This window comes from Ornithorhynchus anatinus, chromosome 1 (genome assembly GCF_004115215.2).
Source record: "Ornithorhynchus anatinus isolate Pmale09 chromosome 1, mOrnAna1.pri.v4, whole genome shotgun sequence".
In the NCBI taxonomy this organism is placed as follows: Eukaryota; Metazoa; Chordata; class Mammalia; order Monotremata; family Ornithorhynchidae; genus Ornithorhynchus; species Ornithorhynchus anatinus.
The window spans coordinates 39829025-39843673 of NC_041728.1; the positions used below are offsets into that span (position 1 = coordinate 39829025).

A 14649-nucleotide genomic window follows, 5' to 3' on the forward strand; every position below is an offset into this window, starting at 1 on the left:
GTTACTGCAGTGCCCCTCTCCCGGTGAGCCACACAGCTCTGGTGCAGGGAGAGAGGCTGCTTTTCTGTTAATTATAAACTAAGGGATTTAGCAGCTTTGGGGTCCCCTTTTCCTCCCTTCCCAGAGTCACCCTTCTAGCCCACGCTGCCCCATGTAAACTGATCCCAGGGTCACCGAGAGAATACCGGTCTGTTTTTTCCAGAGCCCAAGCCATTCTGAAATCAAGGGGGAATGTGTGTGCTCTTCCAGTCCCTGGATAGTTCTCTAGCCTCAGGAATCTGATCATCCCAAGGGTCTTAGACCCCAAGCAAGAGCCAAGGGGCCTGCCTTCATTTCCCTGCTTTCAGCTGCCTTCAGTTTAGTTTAGAAGCAAATGAGCTCAGGAAAGCAAATCTAGCCTCGAAAAAGGACAGATTGAAAAAGGGGCTGGGGAATGCTGCACACTGGCCTTTAACCTCAGCAGACTGGGCTTCCATTTCTGACTGGGCCCACGGGAGAGCCAATTTGATGTCTCTCTGTCCTTCCCTCTTTGTCTACCCTGTGAAGACACTGTGCAGTTTGGTTTGACTGACAGGCCGTGTTCATCGGAGGCCAAGGTTGGGTTGGCAGGGGCGGGATGAGGGTAGATGTGCAAAGTGGGAATGGGGGTGGGGAGGGGAAGAGAACGTTATAGGTCAGAAGTGGGTACCAGAGAACAGTGAACCCAGTTCTTGGCTTTTACTGGGAGTGCGGTGATCAGGAGTGATATTTTGACAGAACAGTGAGCGAACCCAGGCTTGTATAAGAGTCACCAAGCCAACCGTACTGGTGTCCCAGTTAAACCAAACGCCGAGATCCATGTTCATCCTTTAAGTGGAAAGGTCCTCCTGCTCTAGCGAACGGCATATTTGACCCAGAATATACCCCATGGCCACCTGCTTCCTTCAGCGATCATCCCGCCTTCCAAAATACCATTTCTTCTCTTTTTTGACTCTGGTTCATAGCTCCGCTACCTGTCTGCTGTGTGACCTTGGGCAAGTCACTTAGCTTCTTTGGGTTTCAGTTTACTCATCTGCAAAATGGGTATTAAGACTGTGAGCCCCATGTGGCCTAACCTGATTATTTTGTATCTACCCCAGCGCATAGTTCAATTCCTGGCACATACTAAGTCTTAACCAATAACTTCCCCCCCGTCCACCCACCCCTCCCAAAAAAAAAAATCAGGTCAAACACCGGGCCTGTCCCACACAGGGCTCACAGTCTAAGTAAGAGGGGGAACAAGTTTTGAATCCCCATTTTATGGATGCATTAACTGAGGCACAGAGAAATTAAGTGACTGGCCCAAAGTCACTCATCAAGCAGGGGGGAGAGTCAGAATTAGAACATGGGTCCTCCCAGGTCCATGCTCTTTCCACTAGGCTACACAAAACTTTGTCTATGAAAGTACAGTTGTAAATATTATTATTATTATTATTATATTTGTTAAGAGCTTGCTATGTGTCAAGCACTGTTCTAAGCTCTGGAGTAGATAGACGTTAAGCAGATGGAACATAGTCCCCGTCCCACATGGGACTCACAGTCTAGGTATAAGGGAATAGAATTTAATCCCCATTTTACAGTCGAGAAAACTGAGGCTCAGAGAAGTTAAGTGAAGTTAAGCCAGATGCTCTGACTCCCAGACGCGAACTCTTTCTTCTAGTTCTTGTTTCTTTTCTTCATAGAGTTCCCTCTGCACACTGATCATTTTCCATATTCTCATTCAAGAGGCTTGGAAGACATATGTGTTGCTATTTCTTTGATGTCATGAGAATGCAAGTTCCTTACAGCAAAAGTTTCTCATTGAGGTTTGGTTCTAAGGGATTCATTTCCAGGAGATTCTTAAGGGGGAATGGAGAGACCACTTCTATATTGCTTTCCCAGTGGCCCCTGAGGCCTACCAGAGAGCAAGGCCCTGGGCCCAAGGTTTACCTTCTCTGACTAGATGGGGCATCCAGGATCTTCTCTGTTTGTGCGGCAGTATATTTTGAGAAATTCTGCATCCCCTTCTGGTTGCTGCAGAGCCATCACAAGACCAATTACTTGTTGGGCTGTGGAAGGGGCAACAACCTGCCTTTTTTCTCCTCCCGGGGGAACTCAACCAGCCCCTGCCAACTCTTGGCGATGCTGGAATGTGGCAGGTGGGCAGCCTGGACAGAGCTGCATTGTAAGTCTTAATTGGTAGAAAGCTTTCTGGAAACCCAACGCACGATGAAAACATCAAGCAAAAAAAAATAAAAATAAAAATGTTGCTTGTAATCAATCTGGGGAAGACTTCAGGAGAGCCTCGGATCGTCTTCGTTCCCGAGAGCCAGGTCCAGCTGAAGTGGACTCCCCAGCCTTTCCTAGCCCACCAGCCGCCAATACCCTCCTTGGGCAAAGAGCAGAAAAACTAATGGTGCTGCTGGTTCAGTGCTGCCGGGTGAAGAGCATGATTGATATGAATCTGGGGCAGTGACTGATTAGCTAGATGGCCCAGGTGCTGCTTTCTGAGGCCATTTTCCTAGTTCAGTCAGGTAATGCCAGCATGATGAATGGAGCCCCTCTCAGGAAACAAGTTAACCAGTGGCTCTGTAGTTGGGCCCAGGCACTTCTTCTTGGTCACGGACCAGTGGAGGTGAGCCGAATGACACAGTGTTTATAATTTTTTAAGGGAATGTATGTTTGGGCAAATTCTTTGGGAGTACGTGCCCACCTTCACCGTCGTAGAACATCACTTGAGGATTGATAGACACCCAACAAGGCCTTCCCTCCTGAACCACGAACCAGGTTCTTGCCGGTTTGGAAAGTAGTGTCACGGAGTGGATAGAGCACGGGCCTTGGAGTCAGAAGATCATGGGTTGTAATCCCTGCTCCACCACATATCTACTGTGTGAACTTGCGCAACTCACTTCACTTCTCTGTGCCTCAGTTACCTCATCTGTAAAATGGGGATTGAAACTTTGAGCCCCACATGGGACAGGGAGTTTGTGCAAACCGAAATGCCTGTGTCCACCCCGGCACTTAGTACTTGGCACACAGGAAGCACTTAACAAATACCGCAATTATTATTATTGCCAGCAGAAGGTTAGAGGATTCTTCCACAGCTGTGGGAACCCCAAGTTTGATCGGACTTTGGTCCAAAGGGAGCATTTGCTGGGTCTGTCTTTGAGACACCTGCTTGGGCTTCCAAGTGTCTATCTACCTGCCGATCAGAGACAGAGCAGCCCTCGGTGGCAGGGCCTGGCCTTTCTTTCTAACTTCTCCCTACCAGGATGGGGAATGGAAGCAAACCCTTGGGCTTGGGCCTCCTTTTCTGAATGTTTGAGTTTGGAGTCGGGTCCTCCTGGTTGTGACCTGTTTCAGGTCCAGGTTTAAGGGATGGTATGTTATTGTTGAACATATTCACTGATCTCCTACTACAGCCCAGCCTTCACACTCTGCTCCTCTATTACCAGCTCACTCACAGTGCTTTGTTCTCACTTGTAGTGCTGTAGATCCATTTTCCCACATCCTCCCGCTAGCCAGGAACTCCCTCCCCCACCATATATGCCAAACCACCATTCTCCTCACCTTCAAAGCACGTTAAGGTCACCTCTCCTCCAATTAAACCCTCTTTCCCCTGGCTCGCTTTCTCTTCTTCATCGTCTATGCACTTGGGTATCTGACCTTTGGGCATTTGTTATTCACCCCACCCTCAACCCCACATCACTTAGGTACATATCTGTAAATTATATATTATAAATTACCAGTTTATCTATATTGACGTCTCTCTCCCCCTCTAGATTGTAAGCTCTTTATGGGCAGGGAATGTATCTGCCAATTCTGTTGTACTGTAATGTAATGTAATTACAATGTAATGTACTCTCCCAAGTGCTTAGAACAGTGCTCTGCACATAGTAAACACTCAATTCCATTGATTGATTGATATTACTAAAGGGTAGTGAAAGCACCCTGCTGATTAACCTTTCTCCAGCTGGGTGATATTTTTAATGGAGATTCTAGAGCCCTGCATTCTGAAAGTGAGCTGCATCTTCCTTATGTTTCTTTTTAAGGGGCTGCAGAGGACCCAGGGGATGCCTGGCTCTCATTGCCAACAATAGCTGAGTCTCAGGGAAACCATGTTTAATCCTCTCGGAGGGCTGAAAGAGGACCTCTATGCAGCTTCGCTTCTTTTTTCTTTTGGTGATATTTGTCAAGCGCTTACTGTGTGCCAAACACCACACTAAGTACTGGAGTAGATATATAATAATCAAGTTGGACACAGCGCCTGTCCCACATGGAGTTCACAGTCTAAGGGAGAGGAAGAACGGCATGTCACCTCCATTTTACAGATGAGGAATTGGAGACACAGAGAAGTTTGTTTTTTTTTTTAAATGGTATTTGTTAAGCACTTACTTAGTACTTATTTTGTACTCACTTTGCACAGTACTAAGTGCTGAAGTAGATAGATGTGAATAATAATGATACTAACGATGATATTTGTTAAGCAGGTACTATGTGTCCAGCAGTGTTCTTAACACTACTGAGGTAGATACAAGATCATCAGGTTGGACACAGTCTGTGCATGGGGCTCACGGTCTTAATTCCCATTTTACAGATGAGGGAACTGAGGCACAGAGAAGTTAAGTGATTTGCCCAAAGTCACACAGCAGCCATGGAACAGACTCACAGGTTGATGCTATTTCCACTAGGCCACACTGGGGTGGCCGGGGGATGATTTTAGTCCCCTTACTGCCTACAATCAGTTGAAGGATGCCTGTGTCCATTTCAAACTCAAGGGTAGGGGCTTATGGGCACCGTCATTTCAAACTTCCCCAAACTGCCCCTTGGACTCCTCCAGCCCCTGTTTCAGCTGGGAAATGAGCTAAAAAAGAAACCCCCTTACCACCAAAACACGGGGATTGCCAGGAAAGCAAGGGCTGCCTGGATCTCCCTCTAGGCTTAGATGGGGGTCGGGGAGAGAGGTTAAAGGAGATTACCTACTAACCCCCATCAGAGGTGAAAATTCCAGCCACCCTGTGAAGAAAGGCTCCCTTTCTCAGCTGTCTGGCCTGGCATATACGTAGTACGATCTGGACACAACTTGGGCAGGTGGGCAGGCAGCCTGTAGTGAAAGCAGGGGAGAGAGAGGGGGAGAAAGTGTGCCAAATAGCTTTCCATTCCCAGGGAGGACCAAGCAGGACTGGAATTGCAAAAGGAGAGATTTGCTCAGATGTCCGGGTCGGCTTCCAGACTGAAAGGCTTGTGCCCGGAAATGGTTATCAAGGCTATTAAGGAACTTTATTCTCAAGGCTCTCCGGAGAACAAAGTTGACCCTCACCTGCCTAAGTAGGACTCATCACCCTCCTGCTGCCCTCCGGCTAGCCTAAATTCATTCATTCAGTCATATTTATGGAGCGCTTACTGTGTACAGAGCACTGTACTAAGCGTTTGGAAACTACAATTCAGCAACAGATAGAGACAATCCCTTAAATGACTCAGAATCCTTCCTGGAAAGCTTTTTCTTGGAAACGAATGCCTTTGGCAATGGACTAGAGTCTCAAAAAGAGATGAAATACCTATTGCAGTTGCGGGGAAGGCAGAAAATCATTTTTTGGAACAAGAGAGAGAGAAAACGGAAACCAGGGGCAGTGGGAACAGACAAGAATGAGGCTGTGCCTCTTGTGACTGTGACGAAGAGAATGAATTCATGGCATATGTTCCCAGCATCTGTTGCGGTGACCTGGAGTGGAAGACTTAGCGAGTGCTGGGTAGAGCCAGAGTTTTGCATTAGCCCAGAAGTCCCCTGACTGTGTACAGCAGTGTTTGGCTGTGGCAAAATAAGAGGCCGGGTTAGCATCACGGTAACATTGGCTGCAGCTGCCGTCGTGCGCGAAGGGAGAAGGGCTTGTTCGCACCATCTTTGAAGAGGAAAAGATGAGATCGGAAGAACTTCTTGGTTGTTCCCACTGGAGGATGGCATTTCCAGGTAAAGCTCAAAGCACTTAAGCTGCAAATGCCTACTAACGCTTCACTGGCTCTTAACATACCTCCTCTCTGATAGCTCTTAACTCTGTCCATCCACAAGGGCGCCTGCTTGCTGACAAGCGGCTCTGTAGTGTGGTATCCCTCAGGTCTCTTTTAAAGGCTGTTTGCCCAGAAACTAGGTAACCGGGGGACATCTTAATAATAATTATGTCATCTGGTAAGCGCTTACTTTGTGCCAGACACTGTACTAAGCGTTTGCCACCATTTGGCACCTCAGAAGTTTCTTCACTTACCCAGTAGCTGGAGCGAGGAGAGGCTGTCAGAAGAGGGAGCTTATCAGAAACAGTCCTCAGTCCTCTCCGTCGAAGGTCTGTGGTCACTGCATTTATTGATTCAATTGCATTGTACTCTCCCAGGCTTAGTACGGTGTTCTGCACACAGTAAACGCTCAATAAATGCCACAGATTGATTGATAATCCTTGATCTTGGCTCCCAGAATGCCTCTGCTCTGTGCTCCAATGCTGCTTCGGGAGACATTTGTAGGTTCTAACGTTAGACTGTAAGCTCCTCTAGGCTGCGAGCTTCTTGGGGGTCAGGAACATATCTACCAACTCTGTTGTACTGTACTCTTCCAAGGGCTTAGTACAGTGCTCTGTACCCAATAAGCACCCAGTAAATGTCGTTGATTGATTGCTTAGCACTTTGAGAATAGAGCGGCAAATGAGCAAGAAGCAGCATGGGCAAGTGGGACACCACAACTGCTAAACTGGTCCTCCTTTCTTGTAGCCCTTCCTTAAAGTCAAACACTATAAATCAATCAGTCATATTTATTGAAAGCTTGCTGAGTGCAGAGCACTGTACTAAGCACTTAGGAGAGTACATTCTAACAGAGTTGGTAGACAAGTTCCTTGCCTACAAGGACTTTGTAGTCTAGAGGGGAAGACAGACATTAATATAAATAAATAAATTATGGATATGTACATAAGTGCTCTGGGTTTGAGGAGTGAATAAAGGGAGCAAATCCAAGTTCAAGGTTGATGCAGAAGGGGATGAGAGAAAAGGAAAAGTATGTCTGAAGAAGGGAATAGGTTCAACACTCCAGAGCTGACCACTGACCTGAGGTAAAAGAAGCAAGCCTCGCTCATTCCACCACCATTCTAGGGCTTATTCTGCTTAGATTAGCACAGGAAGGGCATCTGGCTGGAGGCCCATGGGTTGGTCCTTCAGGGGCTCAGGGAGCTGGCAAACCCAAACTCTTTGAGGGGACCCATCTGACAGAGTTTAGGCGGAGTGTAATTTCTTGAAAACATAAACTTGAGCTGGAGGTGGGGGCGGATTGGAATGACCTGGGATTCCTGGAGATGGAAAGCATGAGATTTGTGCTGAGGTCGATTTCTCTCCCTTTCTCTGTCATCATAGTGCCAACTGGGAGTTAAGCCCAATTGAGCAAGTCCTGTAAATAAGGAAATTAAGGTCCTGCAATAAGTATTTGGCAAAAGGGATTTGGTTCCTCCCAGCAGGAGGAAGAAATAAATAACTTATTTTCTAGCTGGGTTTAGGAGTTCAGAGACTGTGACTTTTTGCTTGCAGCCCCTGTTCGTGATCAGAAAATGAGCTGTTGTAGTTAGAGCCAGGCCTCTTCCAGAAGAAGGGGGACCCACCTAAAGGGAGTTTGCAACTCATCAGGACTTTCTGGAGAAAACCGTAAACCCTGAGATTCAACGGGACCTCAGGCCAAGCAGCACACAGGTAAGGTCAAATTGTGGTGACAGGTATGGATTCCTCACTGTGTTTCATTCTGGAAGCTGTCAGTACACAGAACAGGAGGGATTCTCTTTGGGATTGGGTTTGGGTTAACTGTGTTGCAGTCCTTTGTGAGAAGAAGGAGGGTTTAGCACAAAACAACTTAGGCTTCTGTTAATCCATAACCTGAGGGTGAAGTAATATTAAAAGGCAGCTGATTCTTTTTGGCAAGAATAAACTGAAGAATGATTTTTTTGCCTTAAGCAGTGTGAGTATATTGCCTTTTTTGCAGCAGCATGTACAAATTTCAGTCATATAATGGAGAGAATCAGGCTGGGGAAACTCCTGTTAAAGTTCCCCTACTACAATGCTATCACTATAATGCTTTCAGTTTACACTCATCTGGCCCTTCTTGTCATGGACATTCATAGGATTTTGTTTTCATTGCTTCGTTCAACCTTGTGACATCTTGGGTGAGAGAGAGTGATCAGAATAGAATTGTGATTCCTATGTGGAAACTGAGGCCAAAGAAGGTCACAAGGTCATAGAGAATAGGTCTGCAACTCACCAAACAAGGGTCTCCCCTTCTAAACTAAGAGGGCCAGGCAAGCTAGAAGTTGGATTTGACTGAAATTCTTCAAAATAGCTTTGTAGGAAGAAAATGCACTGAATGGTAAAATAGCTTGTGGTATCATTCTGCTCTTGGAGACACAAGCCAGTTGCTCAAAACCAAATTAATACGGGTACGATTTTTGCCAAGCCAGGAGAAGTGTGTTGGGTTGTTGGGATAGAGGAATCCTAAGAGATCTGGACTGATTATTAATAAGAATCAGTCAATTGTATTTATTTAGCACTTATTGTATGCAGAGCACACAGTGCTTGGGAGAGTACCTTATACCTGAGTTGGTAGACAAGTTGCTTGGGAAGCAGCATTACCTAGTGGATAGAGAACGGCCCTGAGAGTCTGAAAGACCTGGGCTATAATCCTGTCTCTGCCGCTTGTCTGCTGTGTGATCTTGGGCAAATCACCATTTCTCAGTGCTTCACTTACTTCGCCTGTAAAATGGGGATTAAATCTGTGAGCCCCATGTGGCTCAGGGAAAGTGCCCAAACTGATTAGCTTGTATCTACCCGGCATTTAGACCAGAGCTTGACACTTGGTAAGCGCTTAACAAATGCCATCATTATCATCATCATCATCATCATTCTATAAAGGGGCTAAGAGAGTAAGAGGGAGAGAAAACAAGTATCTTAGTACCATTTTTACAGATGAGCACAGAGAAGCTAAGTGACGTACCCAAGGTCACATAGGCAAGTGGCGGAGCCAGGATTAGATCAGTGTCCTGACCCCATGCCCATGCTTTTTTCATTAAGCTATACTGCTTCACTAACCATCATTCCTTCAATTAGCATTTCTGTTTCTGCATCCCTTACCTCTCACAGGACAAAAACCTGGCAGTGAAAAAGTCAGAGTAGGGTGGATGAAGAACTAACGGTGAAGAAGTAGCTGAAAGACCATGAGAAGAGTGAATGGAGAAGGAGGGAGGTTTAGGTTACCGACTGACACGATTCCTGTTGCTAAGCCAGGCTGCTTAGAGTAAAAATAGGCCATTTTCTAGGGCCCCGGTATAGAACGAGGTCCTGCCGGGAGTATGTGATATAAGCCCCAGAGGAAGAAGTGGTGTTGAGTTTGCCCCTGCTTGCATCTGGTGACACCTTACCGCACTCCTAGCTTTGGCTCAGCACTGTTTGAGGCTGCCTACCAATGGAATCCCCAGTCACCACCCAAATACTCCTTCCAGCACAGAGGCTTCCACCATACCCCAGTGGAAAGAACACGGGCCTTGAAGTCAGAGGACGTAGGTTCTAATCCCGGCTCTGCCATATGTCTGCAGAGTGACCTGGGGCAAGTCACTTCACTTCTGTGTTCCTCAGTTCCCTCATCTATAAAATGGGGATTAAGACTATGAACCCCACGTGGGACAGGGACCATATCCTACCTGATTACTTCCTATCAACCCAGTGCTTAGATCAGTTCTTGGCACTTAGTAAGCGTTTAACAAATACCACAGTTATTATTATTACTCTCTGCTCTGCAATAGTAAGCGCTCAATAAATACTGTTGAATAAATGAATGCTATCATGCCCCACCTGCTAAGCACTTGGGAGAAAATAATATGACAGAATTGGGTGTTCTCTTCTCTGCCCTCAAAGACCTTACAGCTCAAGGCCCTTCCTCAGCAGGATCTGCACTTTTTCCCCTTTGGCACTGCTACTCGCTGTCTTTCCGTGCTGCCAGGCATCCTTTAATTCAGTGCTTATCAACCAAGGGTCATGGTGCCCCCAGTGGGTAGTTCACCAATTCACTGAAGCCTTCTCATTCATTCATTCATTCATTCATTCATTCATTCAGTTGTTTTTACTGAGCGCTTACTATGGGCAGAGCAGTGTACTGAGCTCTTGGGTGAGTACCATACAACTGCAGTAATGTTCTGCTTCACTAGGGGGTAATACTACTCCACTACTACTCCCCACTCCCCACTACTCCACTAGTGGGGATAATCAATCGTATTTATTGAGCGCTTACTGTGTGCCAAGTACGGTACTAAGAGCTCGGGATAGTCTACTTACCTCCCTTTAGATAATTATTGAATCCCCATTTTGGGAAACCTACCAGGTTTTATTAGTAACAGTAATAATAACGATAATAATCATGCTATTTGCTAAGCATTTACTACGTGCCAGTCACTATGCTGGGATAAGATAAACAGAACAGGCACAGTCTCTGTCCCACAGGGAGTTCACAGTCCAAGAGGGAGGGAGAACAAGTATTTTACACTCAGTTTATAGATGAGAAAGCTGAATCATAGAGAAATTAAGTGACTTGCCCAAAGTCTCACAGCTAGCCAAGGTCAAAGCTAGGACAAGATCCCAGGTCTCCTGCCTCCCAGTTCCTTGCTCTTTCCACTAGGCCAAGCTGTCTGCAACAACAACCTTTAACAACAAGTAGCCCTTTTATGTTCTGTTTTAGATCTCCATTCTGAGACTTCCCGCTGTTCCTCCCTCTCCCCTCTTTACTCCACAGGGGAGCCTCACTAATCTCCTACTTCAGCCCAACCCACACACTCCGCTCCTCTGGCACCAGCTTACTCCCTGTGCCCCAGTCTCGTCTATCTCACCTCTTACCCCTTTCCCACATCCTTCCCCTAGCCTGGAACTCCTTTCGCGTTATACGCCAGATTGCCACCTCACCACCACATCCTTCCCCTAGCCTGGAACTCCTTTCGCGTTATACGCCAGATTGCCACCTCACCACCACCTTCAAAGCATTGTTAAGGTCACACCTCTTCCAAGAGGCCTTCCCCGATTAAGCCCCCTTTTCCCCAGCTCGCTCTCCCTTCTTGTCATTTATGCACTTCAATCTCTGGTTTTTAGACATTTGATATGCACCCCACCCTCAACCAAGTCACTTCACTTCTCTGTGCCTCAGTTACCTCATCTGTAAAATGGGAATTGATACCATGAGCCCCATGTGGGACAAGGACTCTGTCCAACCCAATTTGCCTGTACCCACCCCAGCGCTTAGTACAGTGCCTGACATATAGTAAGCGCTTAACAGATACCATTATTAAGTGCTCAGTAGGGTGATCTGCACACAGTAATCACTCAATACGACCGAATAAATGTCCTCCAGCGGCAGCCCCTGTGCAGGTATCAGTTGACTGTCAGTGTTCTCTATAGATCTTCTTAGTTGGGAAGTCCCAGTAATTCCTTCCCACCTTTTCCTCCAGTCCTCTGCTTCCAGCCTTCCCCCGATGGGTCTGGCTACATTTTCTCCTTGAACTGCATTGTGCCCTCAGCCAAAACTCTGGCCTGTCGAGCTGGAGTTCAGGCCGCTTTCAATTTCTGGGTCTCGATCTCTCTTTTTAGAGGAGAATCCCTTCGTTACCCCCTCTGACCCTCAGGGAACCTTTGACGGCCCCTTGTTCTCTCCACCAGCCTTGAGCCAGGTCCCCGGTGGATCAGTATCATGGGTCTCTGGGCCCGTTATCTAGCTCTATCTTCTGTCACTTTCAGGACCACTTCATTATCCCTTTATTATTCCTATTCTCCTGCTTATCATTATTAATAATCACTCTGGACTGGCTAGAGTGCTGACAGCTGCCCTTGTCTATTCTTTCTGTCTGTTTTAATTCTGCATGCTTATCTGGAGTAAACCTGATCCTTTTCCCTTTAATTAAGGGGGCTAGTCCACCCACTTCTCCCTCTTTGGAGAAGGGGCTGATGGCTTCTCCCGATAGGCAGAGATGGGGTCAGTTCCGTGGGCAGGGTATTTCACATCCCAGAGAGCAGAGGGAAGACACTTGGGAAATAGAAGATCTTCCAATAAGTTTTGGAGGGAGAAGACACCAATATCTTGGGGATGCTATCCAATACCTATCGATCAATGAAACATTAGATGGTATTTCTTGAGTTCTTATTGGGTAGAGAGCACTGTCTTAATTGCTTGGGAGAGTACCATGCGGTAGAGTTGATAGACCTGATCCCTGCCCTCAAGGAGCTCAAAATATAGTGGGGGTGGCAATGATTGAAACAAATTACAGCTAGGGAAAGCAGCAGAGTATAAGGGATTGTACTTCCTTTTCACTTCCTTTTGTACTTCCTTTGTACTTCCTTTTCTTGGTTCAGATCCAAGACCGTAGGTGACACTGGATGGAGGGAGAATAGTTGGGAGGTGGGAGGTCAGACAGGGCTTTGGCATCAGTCATAACCCATAATACAAGAATACCTAAACTTCCTGAAGATAGAGCACTATAGGCATTCTGGACTTCAAACGCCCCTGTTGGCTATGCTGCTCAGATGGGATGGTGACTCTTCTGCCCGTTGAGATGAAGCTGCTGGGTTTTGCGGTAAACCCCTGGATACCCTCACTAATCTCACGGATAAGCCTAATGATAGAGAATTGGGAGGAGAGTGTAAAACATGGATAATGAAACATGTCATGTACCTAAATCCCAAACTCCTATACTGTTAGCAGTGGTGTTTTACTGCTCTCTAAATGTCCCTGCTGTATTTTCCTTTTTTCACAGCTGTAGGTATCGTGTACATATTGTACCTATCCTAGTCCCCAAGCACTAACTCAGGTTTCTTTCCCCTTTTCCTTCTTCCTCCTGTCTGTAATTTATTTCTCCGTTGTTCCTCCTGTCTCCGCTGCTAGATTGTAAGATCCTGGAGAGCAGGAATCCTGTCTACTTACTCTACATTACTTTCCAAGCACTTAGTACAGGCACTCTGCACAGAGTGCTCAGTAAATACTGTTGATATTTCTCCCTCTTGCTTTTCCCTTCCCTAGTCTTCAGATGGCGCCTTCCGCTGTATTTTCCTTACCTGTCTTTTCTGAAATTTCCTGCTTTTTTTCCTTACTTTTGCCCCCTCTTCTGTACTTTCCCCTTACCTCCCCTTGTAATAATAATAATGATAATAATAATAATGAAGAACCTCAGTGGTATATCACTTTTTTAGTCTATCCACAGCACTTTCATATCAGTGATCGCAGTTTATCTGTATTTATCTACCCCAGTGCTTAGGACAGTGCTTGGCACATGGTAACCACTTAACAAATATCATTATAATTATTCTTAGAGTACTGTTATTGAGGAAGGAAGCGGTAGATGGCAAAGTCTCCCATTTTGCACAACAGGTGAGTCACAAGCGTAGAACCCAGATCATCTGACTTGAAGATTGTACTCGTTCTGTTATTGTATGCTGTTAAGCATTGTGGCCTAGTGGGAAGAGCACAGGCCTGGGAGCAGTATGAGCTAGTGGATGGAATACAGGCCTGGGAGTCAGAAGGACCTGGCTTCTAATCCCAGCTCCCCCACTTGTCTGCTGGGTGACCTTGGGCAAGTCACTTAGCTTCTCTGTGCCTCAGTTACCTCATCTGTAAAATGGGGATTAAAACTGCATGCTTCATGTGGGACAACCTGATGACCTTGTATCTACCACAGTGATTGGCACGTGGTAGGCACTTAACAAATACCATAATTATTATATGTTGGACAGGGACTGTGTGTCCAGCCTGATTTGCTCGTATCTACCCCAGCGCTTAGAACGGTGCTTGTCACATAGTAAAGCACTTAACAAATACCATTATCATTATTATTAGAGGGCATAGGTACTAATCTCAGTTCTGCCACTTGTCTGCTGTGTGATCTTGGGCAAGTTACTTCACTTCTCTGTGCCTCACTTACCTCATCTGCAAAACAGGGATTCAGGACCTGTTCTCCCTCCTACTTACACTGTGAGCCCCAAGTGAGACCTGAAGACCTTGTACTTAACCCAGCACTTAGTACAGGGTTTGACATGTAAGCACTTAAATATCGCAGTTATTATTATGATTATTATTTTCCTCCCTCTTCTTTCCCTTGCCACTCAGGGATTAATATTAATCTTCATCATCACCATCATAAAAATAAATGTGGTGTTTGTCAAGGCCTTAGTATGTGCCAAGCACTGTCCTAAGCATTGGAGTAGATGCAAGATAATCAAGTCGGACACAGTCCTTGGCCCCCCTGGGGCTCACAGTCTAAGTAGGAGGGAAAACAGGTATCAGGTCCCTATTTTACAGATGAGGAAACTGAGGTACAAAGAAGGTAAGTGACTGCCCAGAGTCACACAGCAGGAAGGTGATGGAGAAAGAAAAAAATAAATTACAGCTAAGAGGAGCAACTGAGGACAAGGACATGTACATAAGTGCAGAGGTGATAGAGTAGGAGGGAAAACAGGGTAAGGAGATGAGAGATTAGTCAGGGAAAGCCTCCTGTGGATGTGATTTTATAGTAGAGCTTTGAAGATGGAGAGTGGTGGTCTTGTTTAAAAAGAGCAGAGAGTTCCAGGAAGAAAGGAGGATGTGAGCAAGGGATCAACAGTGAAAGAGCTGAG

General features: G+C 46.2%; 1 protein-coding gene across 1 annotated transcript in view; it reads left to right on the top strand.

Moving 5' to 3' along the window:
* Positions 1-5502: 5502 nt before the first annotated feature.
* The window catches only part of GPATCH2L (G-patch domain containing 2 like), a 108190-nt gene continuing 99043 nt past the window's right edge, over positions 5503-14649 (top strand). The window contains exons 1-2 of the mRNA XM_029047647.2: positions 5503-5965; positions 7555-7713. The gene's annotated coding sequence lies outside the window, so the exon portion shown is untranslated. The remainder of the gene's footprint in view (positions 5966-7554; positions 7714-14649) is intronic.